The sequence below is a fragment of the Scomber scombrus genome, chromosome 16 (genome assembly GCF_963691925.1).
Source record: "Scomber scombrus chromosome 16, fScoSco1.1, whole genome shotgun sequence".
Taxonomy (NCBI): Eukaryota; Metazoa; Chordata; class Actinopteri; order Scombriformes; family Scombridae; genus Scomber; species Scomber scombrus.
The window spans coordinates 19,575,673-19,586,024 of NC_084985.1; positions in this window are offsets into that span (position 1 = coordinate 19,575,673).

The window sequence follows — 10,352 nt, forward strand, 5'->3', positions numbered from 1 at the left end:
TGACAGTGAACATTGTTCCTCACAAACATTTGAGTACATTTGTAGATACAGTACTGCGTGCTCAGTTTTCAAAGTAGTGTGTGAAAATTGTCATATTCATACATTCAATTAACAAAATCAAAAGACGTTTTCATAAATTGCTCCCGGCTAATCCGCATTATAGTGTGATCACAGTTTTGTGCTGTGTGACAATGCAGGGGATGTTTGTCTGTTGCAACAAATTCTTGGTGTAATTCACTGTTTGGAAAGCTTTAATTATATGATTTAGTAGCGAGAAACGCAAACGCAAACGTGTGTGTGTGTGTGTGTGTGTGTGTGTGTGTGTGTGTGCGTGTGTGTGTGTGTGTGTGTGTGTGTGTGTGTGTGTGTGTGTGTGTGTGTGTGTGTGTGTGTGTGTGCCTGACTGACTGATTTAGAAAAGTAAAGTTAAATCATTCATAAAGCCTTCCTGGTGATCAAACAAACTCTCTCAATCAAACTCCCCTGTCTCACTGGTGCATCTATATTTACATATTGTTAGGACAAAAAGTATTAATTCACATCTTTTATTTAGTTGTTTTGTTTTGTTTTGTTTGTTTGTTTCTTATACCTGAGAGTACTGAAGGAGGAAAGTTAATTATATTGCTTTGTAACCATGGTGACAGCAAACCAGTTGATTTATCTCCTGCTGATCCATTGCCAGTGAATTCTGTTTTGAGTGTGCCCTGGGAAATGGAGTCTGCAGGTGCTGAATTATAGCGCTGGTAAATGCACTTCCTGGTCAATAACAGCTTAAATTCAAACACATATAATGAGACTGACTTTATTTCGGCAACCAGAGTGGAACAGTCAGGATAAATAAATAAAATGAAAAGCAGAAGAAAGTGCAAAGGCCGCTCAAACTAGGGTACATTCATCACAAGCGTCTGACCTAAAACTGTTCATCAGCCAGACCTGAAAAGGGGCTTAGGAATAATAACCTTGTGTCACACTGCAAAGATTTACAGGAACCTTTGGGCCAAGTTGTGGAAAACTATTATGCAAATGTAGCACATTATCTTGCCTTTTCTGTCTTCTCCATCACCAAAAACTGTCACTAATGCGCTCCGCCCGCTGTGTGGGTTACATACAGAGGGGAAAGAGACAACCAAATGCAAGCAAACAGGAAGACATGAGTAACTTAATGTTTTTTTTTTCTCTATCTGTCTCTTTCTCTTTTGTTTTATTCGTCTTGCTGGGTCTTTCATCCTCACACACAGAGACACTTTGTCAGACTGATGTATGCTCACACAAATACGCGGCATAAACAAAAAGACAGAGAGCAAACAAACAGACACTGAAAGACACTTCTTTCACTCTTTTTTGTTGCCATGTGTGTATGGACAGATATGCACAGATGAGCACAGATGAGCACATACGCCACAAAGCGGCAGGCACGCCAGTATGCAGGAACAACCAATCATATAGCGGTGAGTAATCAGGTCTGTTTGCAGTCCTAATTACACTCAAATCAGGCATTTAGTCACCCATGAGTGGCCAACCACACCAAGATAAACAAGCACCTTGGTGTCACATCTTCCCAGTCACAGAGGTGACACTACACTAGGACAGGAACAGAGGGCAAGCTGGTATGGAGAGGTGGAAAAATGGAAAAATATGAAGAAACTGGCCCTCTGTGTAACTGTTTTTTACATAATATATGTTTATAAACAATGCATGGCAATAAGTCACCAATTACTTTGCCATGCACATTGGTAAAAATGGTACTTTGGACAAGCTTTCAAGAATTACTTACAATTTGTTACTCCTTAATGTATTAGCTTTTTCTTAATTTAGAAATGACTCATAATTTGGTTAAATCCTTAAATTTGGATTTAATATCAATCACATTTTCACAATCACCTAACTCTTTATTATAAAGAAGTAAAAGTATTGTTTTTACTTTTGAAGAAACTAATTAACACTTTAATTTTGTTACAGACAATTGTATTAACATTCCTCAAAGTTAAATTTGTGATTCATTACACATTGTCATTTTTATCAATATATTTTATCAATATATTTTTCTTGTCACAAGCCAAAATGTTAATTTAATTAATTAAAGCACACAATTAATTTCGTAGCCAGAATGAGTTTTACTTATTAACACTTGGAGAAAAAACATAAGTATAAAAAAAAGTAAATTATGGTCTTTCTGTGTCTTTAACCACATAAATCTTAACATGTGAAACTGGTTTGTACACTTCTCCTTTAAAACACAAGATATGTAATGTAATAGCCAAGAAGAAGTATAAAAAGAGATTTTAACAGTGTTAAAACGTGGGTGTCCTTTGACAAAATGACTAGAATGTGTGAAAGTCACATTATATTGAACCACAAATGTAAGATCAAGAGACCAACACCTTTAACAGAGGAAAAATACAGTTAAGTTGCTGGGGATACAATCTATGAACAAAGGTTGATAGATTTCTTTTGTGGACAAGTCAGTTTAAGACTGAACTGCAATTTCACTGTTAATGTCAGTGCTAAAATATTTATACAACAGAAAGATTTCTGTTAGTGAAAATCAGAAATTAAGGCCAGTCTTGAATTAAAGTCTCTTTCTCTCTCTTAAGACCCTTTTCAATAACCTGGTATATATTTGAATACAAGCTGTGAAACAGAACAAAACATGTGCTGTGTCCAAATGTGATGTGAAAATGTAATGACTCGTAAAACCCAGCAGATAGTTAATGGCGGCTCCTCCAAATATTTTTCCCATAGCAAATATTTGACTTTATTGCAAGTAAAGCATTGGTGCAAGTATCAATAATATACACTATATCCTGCAACAGTTATAACATCTGCTGTGACAAAAAACAAAAAGTTTTACAATAGTATACATACTTCAATTAAGATTCACTATAATATTAAAGAATACAACTGCCTTGTGTTTTCATATTTCCATTAATTTCAACACACTTTCAACAGTGCAATATATCCATTTCGCACATCTGTTGTTGTTGCTCTGAAGTGACATATGTTTCATATTGTAATTCAAATATCTGAATATGTTTCAGCCACATATAGCCACACTATACAATGTTTTACAAAATATAACATATAAACCATCAAAGAGACCTTTGTCGTTGTCTTAGACATATTAAATTCTAAAAAACTGTGTTCATTAATGACCATTGGATGAGAGAGAACTTTACAATAATTATAGACAAAACAAAAGTAAATTAATGTATGATAAGTCAGAGTGTTTTATAGGACCTGAGTCCATGTCTTATCCAGGGTACACAATAAGGCACTGCAACAAAAATTATGCTGTCCAATTTTGCAACTTGACTAAAGATGCAAACTCTCTTTTGAATATACAAACAATCTTTTGTATATTCCTTTCATGGAACCTTTCTTGGTTTATTGTGTTGTACTTCTATTGTCCTGTCCTTTTTGGTCATTTGGTTTTGCTTGTTTAGATTATTTGAGTTGTTGGTTTAAAGGACTGCCTTGCAGTATTGGTTAGCTAATGGTGTTGTGTATTTGGGTTTATATTCATTATATTTTTGATGGTTTATATATGATGAGTTGTTGTGTGGAAGAATGTCAAAAATCTCTAGGTGTGGCAGCAAACACTTCAGGGTGTCGGGTCAGGACACTAATTTAATTTATTCAGGTGAGAGTGTGGGGGAAAAAAGGGATGCAGAGTCCATGTACAGATTTGACTGTTTATATAGTCATTGGGATACGTATCTCTGAGTTTGTGTGGTTACAGTAAAAAAGTCCGTTTGACGTTGCTATGGTTAGAAACAGTGAGGTCCTGTCATCGTCTCTCTGTCCCACGCGCTCTACAGGTGCAGGCACGCAGAGTGAGTGATGCATTCATGTGCACAGAGCAGCGTCGGAAATCAGAGACTCAAGCGAACGGTGCATGAGAGCACAGCCTTTTTTACAGTTGTATTAAGAGTATTGTGTTTTCTGAGTTCTGGTTTTCAGTTTAGTTGGTTATTTCTCTTCTGTGTTCCTGCACTCCTCCCCAGCTCGTTTTTCCCTCCACACTTGCCTAGCACTATGTTTGTTTGCCTTACCCTGAGGCCCGTACGACAAAGTGGGATTTGAGGCTAGTGAGATAACTTCAAGTTTGACCCTGAGTTTTCAGTCCTATGATGGTTCCCAGCTTACTGAGAGATATCCTTGGTGTCTTGAACTTGCTTCCTAGTACAGACCCCTGCTGTTCGTGTTTTTCCCCTGCCTGCTGTTACCTTCCCACTTGTCCTGTATCAGTCTCACAGCCTTGCCCTGCAGGTTTTCTCTCTGGCACTATTGTTGGTTTACAAAGCACTGAATGGTTCAGGGTGAAAATGCATTTGCCATCCAGACCTCTCGTCGTTTGGGATAGGTCTACTTTCTGTCCCCAGAGTCAAAACTAAGCAGCATTCAGTTTTTATGCTCCTCATACCTGGAACAAACTCCCAGAAGACTGCAGGTCTGCTGCAAGTTCTTTTGAATCACAGCTGTAGACTTTTTTGGTTTGCAACTACTTTTATGAAACCAAATTTTCGGGTTGACTACACTGTAACTTTTTATTCTCCTGTTTTATCTGTCTTATTCTATTTCATCTGAAGTTTTTGAGTTTTTTTATTGTATTTAAATGTATTTTTGTATTGCCATGTGTTGCTTTTATATCCTGTTTTGATGCCTTTTATGTTTTATGTGAAGCACTTTGAATTCCCTTGTTGTTGAAAATGCGCTATACGAACAAACTGCCTTGGCAATCTCTCCCTTGTTTCTGATTATCCCAATCAGCTTGTCCAAGGAAGACAGGAACTGTAGTTGAAGTGGAACAGTTGTAATTCTCATAAATTAAAAAAATCAAAACAAAAAAAAGAACTAAATACTACATAACATATTACCGTTACTATTTAATTTCACTAGTCTAGAGAATTTAAACTTGTAAATCTTCCTGGAGTCTTTTGAATTGATCACACTACCCTGACAATCTGCATAACTTTTATTGATATTGAAATTGATATCATTGTTGTCGTCTGGTAAAATGACCTTGAATGACACTGGGTGGGTAACATCCTGATATTGATATGAAGTTCTTGAAATATAATAATAATTATAATAATAAATAGAAAATGTAAAAATTACTGATGTAGGTGAACCTGCCATTACATTTTTATACTGTCAGTCAGTGCTTAAATATCAGATAGGATATGTGTAGTCCCCGTGTAAAATAAATTCAAGTAGTATGACACAATTTTATCTGATCAACAATGAAAACCTGGAGGACATTATACAACATCTAAAATCCTACTCCTGCTGCCTTAATATTCTGCCAACAGGCTTTTTTCAAAAAATCAATCAATTCAAATTGCATGGCCTCAGATCTTCTACAAATTGCCAACACGTCTCTTAACTCAGATCTCTTCCCACAGGCCCTGAAAACAGCAGTCATCAAGCCACTCTTAAAAAAGAACAATCTAGACACATTATTAATGAACTTACAGACCCCTATCAAACCTCCTCATCGAAAAAGTGTTTTGTTCAACAGCTGAACAACTTCTTGGCACTAAAAAAAGTGTTTTGATGTCTTCCAGTGATGATTTCGACCACACCACAGCACAGAGACTGCTCGTGTTAAAGTATTCAGTGACATCCACTTAAACATAGACAGTGGCAGAATTTCTTTGTCTTAGTATTATTGGATCTCAGTGCAGAATTTGACACGGTCAACATGTTATGAGACAGGCTTGAAAACTGGGTGGGACTTTCTGGCATGGTACTGAACTGGTTTGAATCCTACTCAAAGGACAGGATCTACTTTGTGTCAATAGGTAATTACACATCTGAGCGGACAAAAATGACATGCAGAGTTCCCTAAGGCTCCATTCTGGGGCCTCCTCTGTTCAACATCTACATTCTCCCACTGGCTCAGATTGTGGAAAACAACAAAATATGTTACCATAAGTATGCGGACAACACACACATTTACATAACCATATCACAAGCAGACTATGGTCAAGTTCTGAGTAAATGCATTGAGCAAATCAACAATTGCATGTGCTAGAATTCTCTTCAATTAGACAAGGACAGAGTTGAAGTAATTGCTCTTGGAGCCAAGGAAGAACAATTAAAAGTCAGCACTCAGCTACAATCGATAATGTTAAAAAAAACCACAAACCAAGCCAGAAATCTTTGTGGAGTCATGTTCTCAGACCTGAATTTCAACAGCCACATTAAGAAAATTACAAAGTCAGCCTGCTATCACCTGAAGAATATATCAAGGATTAAAGGACTTATGTCTCAGCAGGATTTGGAAAACTTGTCCATGCATATATCTTCAGTGGACTACTGTAACTGTATCCTTACAGGTCTTTCTAAGAAAACAATCAGACAGCTGCAGTTGATTCAGAACGTTGCTGCTTGAGGCCTCACTGAGACCACGAAGTGGTTCATATCACTCTAGTTCTCAGATCTTTATACTGGCTTCCTGTTTTCATATCAATTCACCGCCTGCTCCTCCAGTCTGGTCACCTGTCAATGAAACAAAGGGGAAAGATGAAGTGCTGTTACGTCAATTGTGCACCAGTGAAGTTCTCCCACAGAGGAACAGCTGTCAGTACACGTGACCACTGCACTTGGCTGTGCGATTCTTTATACCATCCATATCATTAATTCATCCTCAGCTGTGATATCTTGTAATATAATGTAATGTAATCAATGATTAGTTAATTAGCTCATATCTAAAATGACTTTACAAAGTGTGACACAACTGAAGACAATCAATTTTACATTTATAAATGTGCCTTTGATTGTAATAAATAACCTGGTTTAGTGTGAATTAGCTGACATGCGTGTGAAATACAAACACAATCTGTAAAGTACTTGTCCATTCTGCCACCCACCATAAATGTGCATAAAGCACATGTTTCCCTTAAAACATCAATTCTTAACCTTGAAAATATATTTTTATTAAAATGATTGTTTTCATTTTTTTTCTGGGGGAGATTTATTTGTGTTAAGGCAAACTGAACAAAACAGGTTTAAAACAGAAACCATGATGTTCAATTAGGCCAATATAAAAGTGCACTACAATTTCTGACCTTCAAAACACACTTCCCAGCCTCTTCTGTGCAGCAGATTAAAGCAATCCTCATCTCACACCCACCTACTCACATTTCTCCTCAGTGATTAAGGACTGTGCTTCAAGTGAACAAAGGGCACTGCAAGATATTTCAGATAAGCAGCATAAAAAGCCCTGTTATACAAGTGACAAAACAGTATAGTATTATCATGCAACATGCAGTTCTTCACTTGACTGAGAGTTTCTGTTTCAATGATAGCGTTTTGTTCTCTGATTAGCTAGCTTGCTTGTCTCTGTCGTGATGTTATTGGTTGTTACAGGTCACTGAAGCGCGAGCATTCGGCAGGGGAGGAGGGCTGAAGCAGTGCCAGAGACTTGTGGAGGGAGAGTTGGGTGTTATTGGCATCATTGCATGTCCTGGTGTTCACTGGTAAAGGTCAAGAGGTCAAGCATCACACCAAGCCAAGTTGTCATGTCATTGTTGATCATATGTAAAATTGTTGCTTGTTCTTTTGGACATGAGATAATGTGAGGATAGGGTTAGGGTATAAGTTAGGGGTCAGTAGCTTGACAAACTGAACAAAGCCCTAATAAAAGCAAAAGAGCACCTTTCTTAAGAAAACATCTTGAATCAGAACCAGTTTGCACTGGGTCAAGTACAGTTATATCATCTTCTTCAAGATTCTACTTGTTGAATTAGACGTTTATTGACATTATATCCCGTTGTGCCAGTTTTCTATGACAGTTGTTCCAAGAATAATCCACCAGGAGCCAAATTCAGGTCAGTCATTCAATCATATAGCACTGCTCTATTTCATTCGTTGTGATGCTTGGCCTGATGTCTGGTAGGCTATTGATAAAGACAGATGAGACAAACACTTCAGTTTTAACCAAGACTGAGATAGCATATCATCTTTCCCTCACAGATATGGGGTTGAAACAACTAACAAAATGTTTGGTTAGCAAACTACTCTGGCACCAATTGATAGTATGAAGTATTGTCTTATAGCTGTGTAGCAGAGATGAGTTTTCTGACAATACATGGTATCAAAGTCAAAGTCAACTTCATTATCCCAAAGTATACAGTAAATGTTGGTATTTTCTTCTGCAGTTGGTTAAAGCAGAGTAACATTTTAAGACTTAAGATGCTGCCTTTATTTTGGAACTGAAAGCTGGGATATAACACTTGGGACTGGGACTGAGACTGGGATCTAAGATGTTCAAGATTGGAGTGAAACAGGAGTCTCAAGTTTGGTTTGAACCTTCAGGGTAATGTAAGAGTAATCTAAGACAGGCACACAGGGGTTAAAATTTGATATACTAGGAGGCGGTTTGGAGAATCGCCAGCCCAAATTCCAGGAAAAGCATGTAGCTTAAAGTGGAACTTGATTAGGGACATGCAGGATGGGAATAGCACACAGTGGTAAACGTTTGGGCAGCTTGTCGAATGTTTTATTTGAGTGAGAGGGAGGTGGGAGGGTGGGATGACAGCTGCTGAGACAAGGGAGCGGGAGCAACGCGCTTGGAGTGAATTACATTATTTCCCTGAAAAATTAGTACAAGATATGACTGTCAGGCATTTTCAATATGCCTACATAGTTTAAATTGGGATTCTTCCACAGCTGTTTGACTCAGTGCATTAATTCAGCAGAACTGTATACATTAAAACCTGTTGCATCATCTTGAGTCACATCCTGAGCACAATTACGCATCCACTTACACCTCAAGTTAGGAGTTGGAGGATGTGGCACTGAGATGTTTGTGCACTAATGGGGATGAAAATGAGAGAAAACAACAGGATACATCAACAGAACAGGAACAAACAAGACCCAAACTTACTGTGACTGCAGCATCAGTTTTAGTAAGGCTGCATTGATAAAAACTAAGATTCTTTCTCAGCTGTTTGACTCGCTGCATTAATTCAGCAGAATCCGTATACATTTAAGCCTGTTGTAACACCACGAGTCACATCCTGAGCACAATAACACATCCACTTACACCGCGAGTCGGGTGAGGGGGATGTGGCACTGAGATGTATACGCACTAATCGGGGTGTTCTATTGGATACCCAACAGAACAGGAACAAACAAAGACCCAAACTTACTCTGACTGCACCATCAGTTTTAGTTTAGCTTGGTTTGCAAAGTATACTGTAAAGCTTTGGCTCCTATGTGTGTGGTGATTGATTTTGTCTCATAAATCTTCCTTACCCCGGCAACTATTCTTCAGTGTGCTCTACCATTTTTGTGCTGAAGTGACAATGACAGACAGATTACACTGTGCATAAATTGTGACCAAGTCAACCTGACATATTAACAGTATGCTGCCTTCAGGTGGTTGTTGAAGTTGTCAGTTACAAGTTGAGCATGCATGCACAAAATAAACAAGAGGCTAAATATAACAGGGGGTGTTTAAGTTGAAGCCTGAAACTAGTTATGGCAGACAGCTTCAGTGATGCTATGTTTGTGTTTGGTTGTGTTTTTCATGACTTTTACATTAAATAGTATACTCCTGTGCTTATTTTACCTGCTCCTTATGCTGATGCCGTTTTGCAGCCAGCACTGCTCGTCAGTAACTGCTCCATGGGGATTTTCCTTTTCTTTCACCACCACCCCACCATTAATCTGTGAGCTTTGCCTCTGTTGGAGATTTGCACTTTTTCCTGTGCTTAAAAATGCCATCCAATAAGCATATAGAGTGACACCTTTTGATGTGCAGCTTTTGATACCAACATAAATGTGCTTTGCCTATTTGCCTATTTCCTAATGTGACCCAAAATATATTTTTAAAATACTTTTTTTGTGTGTCTGTGTGTGCATCTAATACACATTTTTGTATATGCAAATATAAAAAACAAAAAAAACAGCATTCAAACATGTTGTTGTATTCTTCATATTCTATCAAATGTTCTCCTGGACCATAATAGAGTGATTGTAAACGTCTTTTTTCCAAAGATACACAGCTTCATTAAGGATTAATAAAACATGTATTAATGACTGATAGGGAATGTGTGTTGATGTGGATCAGTTGTGAAACTATCCCAGTCTGCCACTGCACACTAGTGATCCCACATTCTAATCTAAAATATATGGATTCATCATCCCTTAGCTGCATTATATCATTTATTGGCTGCTTGTTTGCGAAGGCCTAAAATCACCATTAATGGACAACACAGTGGTCACAGTATGAAAAATATATGGAAAACTGTCAGAATGCAGGGTCAGAGAATGAATGGAAAATAAAATAAATGATGGTCATTTGAATGTACTAATACTAGGTACGTCAACACCACCACTGT